This window comes from Python bivittatus, unplaced genomic scaffold, assembly GCF_059951505.1.
Source record: "Python bivittatus isolate LINGU-HERP-01145 unplaced genomic scaffold, Pbiv_v1 ctg000330_np1212, whole genome shotgun sequence".
NCBI lineage: Eukaryota > Metazoa > Chordata > Lepidosauria > Squamata > Pythonidae > Python > Python bivittatus.
In genome coordinates, this window is record NW_028277058.1 from 41,711,916 (window position 1) to 41,725,098 (window position 13,183).

General features: G+C 38.5%; 1 long non-coding RNA gene across 14 annotated transcripts in view; it reads left to right on the top strand.

The window, feature by feature from the left end:
- Positions 1-13,183, top strand: part of LOC107326230 (uncharacterized) — a 43,645-nt gene that overhangs the window by 15,363 nt on the left and 15,099 nt on the right. For 7 of the 14 annotated variants that reach the window (XR_015796216.1, XR_015796213.1, XR_015796219.1 and 4 more), the window contains 2 exons: positions 8,002-8,114; positions 9,078-11,617. This is a non-coding gene — a long non-coding RNA (uncharacterized LOC107326230). Of the gene's footprint in view, positions 1-1,398; positions 1,470-6,156; positions 6,398-8,001; positions 8,115-8,970; positions 11,618-13,183 lie in introns of all 14 variants that reach the window. The other 7 variants (XR_015796211.1, XR_015796212.1, XR_015796208.1 and 4 more) reach the window with 4 other exon arrangements.

Below are 13,183 nucleotides of genomic sequence, written 5' to 3' on the forward strand. Positions count from 1 at the left end.
TTGCTTACTTTTTATCTGTTGTTAATTAATATTAATTAATTTCCTGGAAAGTGTAGGACTGCATTAACTAAAATATGGTGTTTTCTAAATAGAACAAAAGGGTAATATGGATTCTGATACATTATAGCACAGTTTAACAAACATTACTTGTGGAAACAATGGAATGAGATTAGTCTCAACTCATTTATATTGGACAGTACCCATTCACAAAGATACTTTTTTTTCAAAACTCTTTTCCTCACTTCTATTCAACTCTTCAAAGTTTTTTTTTTTTTTTTTAAAGTAAAATCCTTACTGGAAGGAAGAAGCCTGTATCCTGAATCAGGCTGTGAACTGAAGGCCTGGTCTAATTAGATTACTGTACATTCAATCAGATCCTCACTCCTGGTGGCCTGCTGTTTGCATAGGGCGCTAACTTATTGTGCTGCAGGATTTAGGACAATTTGACTGAAAACAGGGAGGAAAAAGAGTCTCAAAATCCTTTTAATCTTTTTTCAGGGGAGCATAGCGCATCAGTTCTTGGGGATTTGTTTTTGCCATTAAATAATGCTTCAAAGATGAAAGGCATGCAAAACTGTTAATGCATACAAGTATGCCTATAAATTTACTGCTGGATTAGGGTGTCCTAATAGAGATAATATTTTAAAACCCAGACTTAATTGTCATTATAAATAAAAAAGTAAGTGTAGCCCTTGTTGGATTCCCAATGATTTTATTATTCCTTCCCCATCCCCCCTGCCCCAACCCCATTAAATTAGCTATTCATATATATTCCTTTCCAAAACTGCTGTGGAGTGTTGCTATGTGTCTGGACTCAACATGTTTAAACTCTGCTCAGCCCATCCTAAACTAATTTGAGTCAATTTGTCTACATCATCTCAACAATCGTTCTCCACATTTTGAATCGGGCAAACAAATATGTACCAGGCAGATTCCAACTGCTCACTCTGCCGTGGTCGGGCTGTTCCTAGTTCTTCACCATGGTTTCATCATATCCTAGTGACAATGTTAGTTTTTCAACAGCAGGGTTAAGTCTCTGCCTGGCTAGTTAAGACTTTCTATACAGAGGACAGTTCCTATACAACTGCCAACTCTCAGCCTGACCTTTCAAAATGAAAAGGGGAGGAGTGTCCGTTTGAGGAGCTTCTAAAAAGCAGCCTGTTGATTTCAACAGAACCAAACCCAAGGCGATTTGGCAAAGAAGGCAGAAGCATAAATAACAATAAGGCATTGATATCAGGTCTACTTCTGCTTGGATATAGTTGCCCCAACCCATCCTTCCAGATGTGTTGGAATAGAAAGTGCCATTAAACTTCCCTTTGCAGGTTGTTGTTCTTATTTTGCTGTTCTTCCTTCCTCTTTTGCCTTCTTTCTTGACATTGCTGCTCTCTATTGCAGCTAAGCCCATTGATGACTTCCTTGTGAGGCCCAGGAGCCTATTAAATGGCTGACTCCTCATCTTCCAAAGGGTGAGGCCTCTAAATGGTACAGTTGGGAGGAGGGCACTGGTGGTTTTGCTGCTGAGCTTCCAGCTCTATGGGCTTCATTTGCAAGTTGGAGGCCTTTTCTGCCACATCTAGGGAGAACTTATGGAATACCTCCTCTTTGTTTCGACACTCGAGTTCCCATATTGGACAGCCAACAGTTGTAGAACTTCCTGCAGCCTTATGAAGAAGGCTTCTGATTTTCCTGTCCAAGAATATCCTTCTTCCTCACGTGAAAGGAGAGTTCCAAAAAAAGTCTATGAGCGCTGGCAGTTTTGCAGAGAGCATAGGATGGCAGCTTTAGTGAACTTAACCATCCTTATTTATCTTTGCAATGCTCCTTTTAGATAGAAAAATGAGACTGGTCATAAGCACTCACAAAGCAGCCAGTGAGCTTATTAAAGGGTTACCCATTTCAATTTAGGTTTTCCAGCTTATTTGTTATTGGCTGCCTCTCTAACAAGTCTGGCCCCACATTTTAATAATTAAAGAAAGGGTAGGAGGAAACCCTAACCTTTCCCTCATAATCAACAGCATTATATTTAATTAAATTGTTTATGTACTGTTTTAGTCACACTCCGTTTTACTTCTTAAAGCAGCCTGCCTTATTTTAGAAATTTCCCCAGAGGAGGTTGATGAATATTTAAAGAAACAAAATTTACCAAAGATTACTGATACAGAGAAACAGATAATGTATGGACCTATAACAATAAGGGAAATTTGTGAAGCTATAAAAAAGACTAAAATAGGGGAAGTGCCTGGATCAGATGGCCTACCAGCTTCCTATTATAAACATTTTGGGGATGAACTATTATAACCCCTGCAAAACATGATGAATTCTATCTTACAGAATGGAAGAATACCAGATAGTTGGATAGAAAAGATAACAATTGCCTTTGTCAGTGACTGGAAACCCTTTATGGACTTTTTGCTGAAAATGGGAAAAAATGAACTTGTGATTTATGGGTTTGATGATTAGAAAGGGTAGAATATGGAAAGAAGGGAGCTACGAGAGGGTAAAATATAAATCCATTTATAACTGCTGTAAAGATCAGAAGTTGCTTCTTTATATCTTTTTTCTTTTCTTTTTCTCTCTTTTGTATTTTTTACTTATTTATCACTTTTCTTTTTCTTCTTTAAATTTCTATTGTTTTTACTCTGTAAAAAATTTCTTCAAAGAAATTAATATTAAAATAAAAGTAGCCTGTCTTATTTTGCCTATTGGTAGGGGAGTGCATACAAACAGTACAGTATTACTGAAGCACATTCACATCTGAAACTCCATAGAGGAAAAATAGTTTTATGAGAATTGTGTGCCATTCTGAAAGTAGGGTGAGTTCACTTGCATTAGATTCTGGGCTTAAGCAGCCCTGCAACACTTGTGACGCAAGAGTATGTCTATCTTAAGTGCTCTATTGCTCAACAATAAATTCTGGCTTCAGTTGTAAATTCCAACTATACTGGTGTAACTGCTTTGTAAGTCTAGCCTATGTGTATTAGCAAAACGGTAATAGCGCTAGAGATTTCAGGCAGCAACTAATGAAATTGGTTGTCATTAGCTTGGAATGCGTGGAAGAATATCCATTACTATCTTGTTGTCATATTGAAAACACATTTATTGTAACTAAGTCCATCACTGATATCCGAAAGGTTGAGATTGGATTTCAGTTTTGTTACTGAGCATGTTGAAAATGTCCCAAGTAATGGTGGAAGGAGAAGTAAAAAGAGAGCAAGTTCTTAAAATTTAAGTTTTACACATAGTTTGCTTCCTTAATTCTATTAGAGCTACCACACCTGGGCTGCAAACATCAGGGTGGCCACTAGATGGCAGCAAATATACCCTCAGCTGATAAGTGTGATAGGTGTGTAAGTGTGATAAAAGAAGAGTAACCATGTGGATTAAGACTAGAATTCCCCAGCGTAGATTATTCAGTTCTGAAGAACTGATCCTGAACACAGTAATAATAGTCTGGGATATATGAAATATTAGCACATGTGAATGGAGCAAGAGCTGAAGGTCTCAGGAACAATTCAGATTGTGTGCTAGCAAATAGAAGGCTCTCTTGGAAGCCAATCAGAGGAGTCCCAGCAGAAAATGACAGCAGGCAAGCATTCCTACACAGTGACTTGACTACAAAACCAATATTCATTCTAGGCCTTTTTGTATATTAGCTGCATGTACAATTAGCATGCACAGGACTAAAAGCAGTCTACCCTCTTGAGAATTTGTATTTATTGTACTATTTGTAAAGACAAAAGTACCATTTTCCCCTGCAATGCAAATGCAATAAAAGGGATGTCCGTTGTACTGTAAAAGGTACTGTTAGTTCAAGCAAGGAAAAGAAGCCAGCCCATCTCCTGTTTCAGTCAGCTACACTGACTGGGATTGATGGAATTTGTAGTTCAACAGATCTGGTCAACCTGAAAGCTGTCCTAGAACATGCTGTAGAGACTGCTACGCCAGGGTTAGAGGACCTGGACTACAAGTTCTCTAAGTCTCAGTCAACAGTGGCAACATACCATGACAGGTACAGTTTTGACACATGTGAATGGTGCCATGTTGTTTGATTCTGGCGAAGCAGATGGATAACTGGCTCCTTGTCAGGTAAACTGTTGGAAAAAGAAGACAAATAGTTTAAAAATACAGTTTTGGATCTCACCCAACTAGATACAGCACTTGGCAAAATCGTAATGGAGCACAGCAGAAAGCAGGTGATAAGGGCCTGGTTGAGTAGATTGCAAAGCCCCCATTTAAATCTGGATCGACTATTATAGTGTCCTCTTTTTTGGAAATCTGAGGAACTGAGAAGTAAAAGTGCCTCTGCCTTAGAAAGCCGAGGTGAGAGATGGCAATTGGGATTTTTGTTCTTAGTAAAGTGAGGCAATTGGGAACCGAGACTGAAAGAGACTGAGATTTGAGTTCTTAGGTTAGGAACATGATAGGAGATGGGCATGTTTAAGAGGGACGGTGGGCAGGCAGGCAGACACGCAGCAATGCGAAGTTGACTTCCATTCTGTGTTTTCCATTCTTTCAGGAATAAAGTCTTCTTAATTGCTTATCCTGCTCTCTCTCTCTCGGAATTCATATTTTAAGGTTTGAATCTCTGTTCTGAAGCCACTTGCCCAGCAGGGTGGTGACACCATATTTTCCTCCGTGCTCCAAAGTATTGATTCTTTTTGACCTCGCTACCAAAATAAACAAAGCCACCTACTATTCCTTCCCTGCCGAGAGAGAAAGGATGCAAAAAGCTGGCCATTGCATCTCAATTTAAACTACATTCTCTCCAACCCCCAGTGATAATGCACTCCAGATAATTTGGTAGTGCAATATATTTTCCAGGATAGGCCTTTGTTTTCTTTCTCAACTGCTCCCCTCTTGTCTCTGCTCAGTTTTGCTCATTTCTCTTCTAAGCTGTCTGGAAGGGGAGGAAAGCTTTAGTTTTAAACAATTCTTTTTTTCAGCCTGCCTTTTATTGAATTCCACCCTCCATTTTCCTGTTCCTTTAAAAAAAAAAAAAAAGGGAACATCATTTATCTTGGACTTTTAAGTTGCAGAGGCCTTCGAGGGGCTTCTTTTTTTTCCCAGCTGCATTTGTTGACACACACAGTCAATCTGGGCTGCCCCCTCCATCCCCCCTCCCAAAAGCAGGTCATAAAGAATCTACAGCTGTGCCCTTTATTAGCACAACCATTTGAAGCACAACCAGAGAAAGGGACTAAATATATTACAGCCATTACCTCCATCAAAAAGTGACAATTTTAAAACATCTCAGCTTTCTACTGGGAAAGCCGGGAATACAAAAGCAAGAGCTATAATTTTATTGTAAATGCTTTTTAAATATGGGTCACTTGGCCATTATCAAGGAGGGAAAAAAAAGTCTGGAAGAGTTCTCAGCCTGAGAAAAGCTCAGATATTCGTTCTTTTAAAAAAGAAAAAGAAAGCCACTTTATTTGTTAATATGCTAATGGGTATAAACCATATAATAGTGGGTTGCATGTCCAAGATGATGCGAGTTTGTTGACTCATGATGATTCCATCTTAGGTGCATGCTACAACTCGAAAAGATGGTTAAGTGCTAATAAAAACAAACGAGCATTTCTGTTTTGAAAAACAAAGTGCTACTTGCTACTTAAAGACCTCTGCAAATCTTGCATGAAAGAAGAAAGAGAGAGAGACTTTATTTTGATCAGTGACCAACATATAGTAAAATAAAATACAGTAAGTACAAAAAATCATCTACACCAATGCAAATAAAGTAAATAAAATATAACAATATGAACATTAAATCTATAAAATCAATAAACCCACATAACTGAGCCTCTAAAAACCTATTAACTTACAGAAGTAAAAAAACAAAGAATCAGTTATCCTGGTGTACAAAAACTAACATTTGTACCAAGGGGCAATAAAATATAATACATAAATGATAATATTCAAAAAATACACCATCTAGTTGGTATAAAATACTACAGCACAGATTCTATACTCTCACAGACAATTAAGCAAGTATCTCCTTTCAATATCTACAATGTAATAGTATGTAGAGACATGCAAGGAAGACTGTACAGGTAGTCCTCATTTAGCGACTGCCTTGTTTAGCAACCATGTGCAGTTATGACTATGGTGAAAAATTAACTTTACAACTAATCCTCACATTTACTATCTTTGCAGGTCTGTAAAGCAAAGGGAAGCTGAAGTAAGATCATAAGCACAGTTGCAGTTTCACTTAGTGACCGCTTTGCTTAATGACTGAGTTGCGAGTCCCAGTTGTGGTTGCTAAATGACGACTACCTGTATAATGTCTATCAAATAGTAAATACCAAAGAGAGTCTTGGCACCTGGACAATTTGCTAATACTTGTGCTAAAGAGTGTGCGCAAACATCCACGTAAAAGGGATAGTGATGGAAAAAAGTAAGTGGCCTGAACCTTATATGTTCTACATGGGAAAAGCCATTTATTATAAGGAACTTTCTTGTAATTCCCTTCCAAGACAGAACATTAAATTGTACTAGTATCATAGCTGGTCTATATTTAGATATTTCAATTTGTCTCAGATATCTGGCTGGGCTGGGATTGAAGGGCTGAGCACCTCAGTAGACCTCTACTAGCACACAAGATTGATCTTCCTGATTCTCTGTATCTATTATTCTTTGCCTTAGTTTGATCAGTGCCTAAGGCTAATAGCATCTTGCAAATAATCCCAGTAATTCAGCTTATGTAGAATGGAGCTTTTCCATTTGCTAGCAAAATTATAAAAGAAAATTAGAGAGGCCAGTCTAATGGAGTAGAAAACAGTGTTTAGCCAATAATTCAGTGAGTGAAAGCATAACATAGTTTCAATGTTATTTACACCAGTTTCCAGCCATAAAGTAACATTTGAGACACATTATGATACCTGAAAGATATTTCTCAGGAATTTAAATGGTAGGGACTCCATCAATGAGATATTTTTATACAGTCCTATCTGTACATCATTCAGAAATTGTGCTTGGGCATCAGTGATAAATAATTTAATTGCTGCTGGGATATATAATGTTCCTCAAGATCTATAAAAGGCTTGAACAGACCAATACTGTATTATCAGTGGAGTCCTTGGGGCTCTCTGAGCTTGGTTCTTTTCTTGCAAACATTTCATTACCTGGCTAGGTAACATCTTCAGTGCTAAAATGGGATGGGGTTTGCTCTCTATTTATATGCTGTGGCCTGCCTTGCCAGTGCTGGTGGGGGTGGGGGGGTTGTTTTGCTCCTCTGGTAACATTAGCATATGCTTACTGCTTGATTGTGTGCCTGGTGGTAACCTTTCAAGTTAGATTGCACACAAGCAATAAACAGATGCTAATCAAGGAACTACCAGAGGAGCAAAACAAACCCCCACCCCCATCAACACTGGCAAGGCAGGCCACAGCACATAAATAGAGAGCAAACCCCATCCCATTTTAGCACTGAAGATGTTACCTAGCCGGGTAATGAAACGTTTGTAAGAAAAGAACCAAGCTCAGAGAACCCCAAGGACTCCACAGTTCAACCCTGAGCTACACATATTCGCCTCTATTGGTACTGTATTATCTCTGTGCACGCTCTAGGTTGCATTCTGGCTCCCTGTAGCATGGAAAACTATTCCCAAATATATGAATAATTGGACCTGTTCCGGTTCATGTCTGTTTAGTTTCCATCTGTGGATTTTAGGGGACTTTGCAAAAACCATAATCTTGATCTGATCATAATTAATCTGTAAAACTTCCTCTCTGCAGAACTCAGCAACTTGGTTCTTTCTCAGTGTCTACATTGTTTGGATATAGAAGGGTTGAAATCTGTTTGTTTGCCAGCTTTGGGGAGCTGATGTCCCAAATTATATAAACTGAAAGACTATAAAAGCCAGGACACAGCCCTGCCTAACTCCTTTACCGATGACGATTTCTCTAGTATAAGAGTACTGTGTAGAACACTAGACTTTTATTCTAGAATTATCATGATGTTTTTCTGATAATGGAGGATTATTTCATTCTTTGCCACAGCCTGTTCCTGGAGATTAAACAAAGTACCAATGGCTGTTTAAAGATGTCTGCAAATCTTGTCTTAAAGGATATACCCAACTGTCCCTGTTGATGAGGACCAGTCAACATCCTTGGTAAAGTCAAGTACTTATATTTCTGTTTTAGGGATGAGTTATTAAAATGTTGTTAGGTTACTACATTGTCACCGTTCATGATAAAGCTCCTTACTAGGGGACTGAATTCACTTATTAAGTTAACAGCACAGTCCTATGTATGTTTGTTCAGAAGTAAGTCATGTTATATTCAGTGGGAGTTTTTTGTAAGTACATAAATTATAGCTTTTACCTCTGACTTAGCTGGATGTACCGATGGTGCAACGCGCATGGCGATAAATGCAAACAAATGAATGTTTGGATGCCACAGAATGCAATTTGGCATTTATACCCTGCAGTTATTGTTCATGGTAATCTATTATTTGACAACTATAGATTGGATCCAAATTTAAGTTGGATTCAGGCACATAAAATCTAGCAATTTATATGGTGGATAAGGAAGAAGAGAAATTTATTTTGTTCGAATTATACTGCCAAATTACCTAATCTCATGATTGTGAATCAATATGCAAGTAAACTATTACCTTTCAAAATTCATACATAACAAATTTGATTTAATTCTCCAATTTAAAAAATGCATACAAGAAGTTGTATGTCAGGGAGTGAACAATTGTATGTTATTAAAAATAGCTTATAGAAATGCTTTATATTGAGGAAAATTCCTTGCAAACTGTGCTTATAGGAGAAATCTATGTGAAAGTTGCAAACTGATGTGTACATGGAATGAACCAAATTTGACTGAAACAAAATTAGAATAAGAAACTGGGAAACCAAAACCAAAACCAAATAAACAATTTTTTAAAAAAATCCAAACTGAGATTTATTTGTCCTTACAGGGGAAAGCTATTTCTTTCTTCTCATGTATGTGTTTTCATAGTTTTGTTTCGTGAGGTAGTGTTTAGAAGGAACTTGAATGTCAGGAGTTCAAGTGTACATACACCATGTGATCAAGATGCCCTTGCAACTTGTATTCTGGTCATGCAGAACCTCTACATGGGAAGAGCTGATCAGACACTGAATTCCTTTGCAAACAACCTCACCCAATTCTCTGTGCCACATTGGAGAAATAACACAGAGCATGATAAAGCCTTTCACGTGAGTAATGCATGAATAAAGGACTAGTAATTCTTAATCAGAGATGCATATAAGACTGAGTTTGTATTGCTTTATTATTAACATATAATCTGTTGCTCAGCTGTCTCAACAGATTCAGATAGAGTTACTGATTGTAAAATATTCGTTGGTACAAGAATTTCAAATCTAGCACAAAATACTTTTATCATACAGGTAGTCCTCGAGTAAGGACCACAATAAGGACCAGAAAATTCATTGTTAAGTGGGGCAGTTGTTAAGCGAGGCATCACAAGACCACACCCAATTTTACAACATTTTTTGCAGCGGTCATTAAGGGAATCACTGTGGTCATTAAATGAACCACATGATCATTAAGCAAATCACACAGTTGTTAAGTGAATCGTGTGGTTCCCCATTGATTTTGTTTGCCAGAAGCTGGCTGGGAAGGTTGCAAATGGCGATCATGTGACCCCGGGACATTGCAACCGTCATAAGTACAAGCTGATTGCCAAGCACCCAGATCACGATCACATGACCCCGGGAGTGCTGCGACAGTAGTAAGTGTGAGGACCGGTCGTTAGTTACTATTTTTAGTACCATCATAACTTCGAACAATCATTAAACAAATGGTTGTTAAGCAAGGACTACCTGTATATCCTATTTTAATGAATATTGATTAAATGCTTAAGAACCATTTTTGATGCAGGTACATATGAAAAAGGCCTGACCTGAGTATTTATTTAACCTATTTTTCATGGTTTTGAGTGGTACAACAGTCTTTTCCCAGCACATCTTATTAAAATTCAGGATTTCATTAGCTATTTGGAATTCTTATTTAGTATTTGATATATACTGCAATTTATTTTGCTCTCTTCAAATACAGTGTAAATGATGGATTAATATGATACTTTCTACTTTTATAAAAAGACCTGTTTCAATTATGTAGCTCATGGTAGTAATTAAAAAAGATAATTTTATTTATTTATTTATTAGTATTTATTATTTATATGCCACCCATCTCTCCCAGAGGGTGACTCTGAGCGGTTTACAATTAAAAACCAAGACAATAAAAACAATAAAAATATAAATACCCCAGGATTAAAACACAAATAACAAATCTATAAAAGCAATATGCAACTCAAGATGGGGGAAACAGTATCAATCATCTCATGAGCCAGTTCCAGCAATGTGAGCCCCCATCAGGCCCCCAGGCCATCTGGCATAGCCGTGTTTTAACTCCTTTTCGGAAGGCCAGGAGAGTGGGGGCAGCCTGTAAGCTGGCAAGCTGTTCCACAGGGTAGGGGCCACAGCAGAAAAGGCCCTCTTCCTAGACCCCACCAGCTGAAATTCCTTGACTGGTGGGATCCATAACATGCCCCTTCTGCCGGACTGAGTGGGGCAGGCAGATGTAACGGGGGTGAGATGGCTTCTCAGATAACCTGGTCCTGTGCCATGAAGGGCTTTAAAGGTGGTAACCAACACCTTGAATTTGATCTGGAAGCAAACTGGCAACTAATGCAGCTCACGTAACAGAGGTGTTTTATGATCTGATAGTAGCATTCAAGATTATCCACGCCACTGCATTTTGTGCCAGCTGTAGCTTCCGAATAGTCTTCAAGGTAGCCCCACGTAGAGCACATTACAGTAATCCAAATGGGAGGTGACCGGGACATGAGTGACCATGCGGAGGGCCTCCTGATCCCGGAAGGGGCGTAACTGACGCACAACATGAAGCTGCGCAAAGGGCCTCCTAGCCATGACTGCCACCTGCTCTTTAAGCAGGAGTCGTGAGTCTAGGAGGACCCCCAGATTACGCACTGGGTCTGTCTGGGGTAGTGCAACCCCACCTAGAACCAGAGATGATAAGCTCCTAGATCTTGAGGCTCCCCGTATCCACAGCCACTCCGTCTTACCAGGGTTCAGTTGAAACCTGTTGTCCCCCATCCGGGTCCCTACAGCCTCCAGGCACCGCAAAATGGTAATTCAGCTGTAACTAAATAGAATACATTATAACAATTCTTGGCAAGTTACATGAACTTTATATGTGATAAAAGTGGTAATGATAAGGAACAAAAGAATTTCAAAATTAAAAAATTCTAGTTTCAGTGCATCATTGGCGAAATTACATTTTCTTATTCCTGCCAAGAAAGGATCGTGGCAAATGTACAATGTACATGAAAAAATGTACAATATTACCATTTTTTCTCCCCAAGATTTTCTGTTGGAATGCTTTGGCTAAACAAGAGATTAATACTTTAAATCAGTTGATTTTGAATGAGTGTTCTAAAGGTTTTGAAAGATTGTATTTTAAGTTTAGTTTGCCTTCAACATATGCTTGGCAATATGTACAACTGAAACATGTATTATCTATACTTTTCTGAGGTTCCTGCAAATTTATCTGCTTCAAGAGATGCTGTGCTTGAACAGAAACAAACAATTCAGTTTTATAAGTAAGTAAAATAAAAGGAAAGTTAGTATTAGCTATGTATTTGAACTGTGGAAAAAAGAATTGGAGTATCCAATTTTAGAAAATCAGTGGGCCTAGTTTAGTTTTTTTTCTTTTTATTGCATTATTATTATTTAATATAGATGTTTTCTCTTTTGTATTTCAGTATTTTGATAATACCAATTACACATTAAAATGTAAAATACTATTTTAAAGGGTGTTTTGTTTTTTTTACAATTTTTGGTAATAACTTGAAAAATCTACAGTTTTAAAATAATGTAATGACAAGGACCATTAAATCTGCCTATTAGAATCAGGGTTCTCGCCACACCAAACCCAGATCTCTGATGCTGATATAACAGAATTATTCATCACCTGCCTCATCAATTAATCCCATAATTTTAGTCCCCTTTCATCAGATGGAAATTTGTAGAGCCTTAGCTAAAGAATTCCCAAACTGTTCTTTGGTCTAGGACAGTGTTTCTCAACCTTAGCAACTTTAAGCTGTGTGGACTTCAACTCCCAGAATTCCCCAGCCAGCAAAGCTGGCTGGGGAATTCTGGGAGTTGATGTCCACACAGCTTAAAGTTGCTAAGGTTGAGAAACACTGGTCTAGGGGATATTTTTGCAATATTGAGAGCATGCCATGGGTAAGGGCCAAGGCGGGGAAGACAGGTTGCAGGGATTCTCAATCTAGAGATGGCCCTTTTGTAAACATACCTCAATCATCCAAGGCCACCAAGTTACTCAACAAGTTTCCATGAATTTGGAAAAGCAAGAGGGAGAATCCTAGAGTTTAAACCCTTAAAGGGAGAATAGATGGATGGAGGGATGATTTCTTTATCAAATTTCTAAGATGCCCAACCTCAGAAAGGCTCCAAGCAGCTTCATAAGATTAAAAAGCAAGAAGAAAACTTTACGTAAGAAAACATAGTCACCCTGCAAAATACGGTATTCCAGTCTCTCAATTCTGCCTTTGTCCATTAGTTCAATATGATCTCTCCGAAGGAATGTATGAATTTGCTGCTTCTGTCTCATTACAAACAACATTTGGAGCACTTTACCCAAAAGTTGGGCAGAAGGCACAGGTTGTACATCCCTGTTGTACTAAGGCAACAGTCCAAACTGTGAGGACACACACCAGCAAAGGGGGAACAGCAATGTATTCAGTATGCACGACTGAGATGTTGTTCCTTACATGTCATTTTTAAGGCTAATTCCTAAAACTCTACATTTTCTCTAGTCTTCAAACTAAAGAACACATGGATGTATTACACCAGACCAATCCATTAAAATTTCTCAATCAATTGCTACATGAGAGACTGCGAGAGCAGAGGAGAACAGAATGTATTTTTCTGAGCACAATTCAATATCGTGGTCCTCTGCTTTTGAACCTTACCTGCCTTGAGGTCCAGCTACCTAAGACTTCCAGTACCTTCAGGAGCATCTGCAGGGAGTGGTCAAAAAAGGCAAGATGATGGCTGGGAGCTTTGATTGCACCGTTGTGGCTGCCTGCTTGACTGTTTGGCCATACCCTGTGGATGCCAAAGCATATTTGGTGATGCCAGCT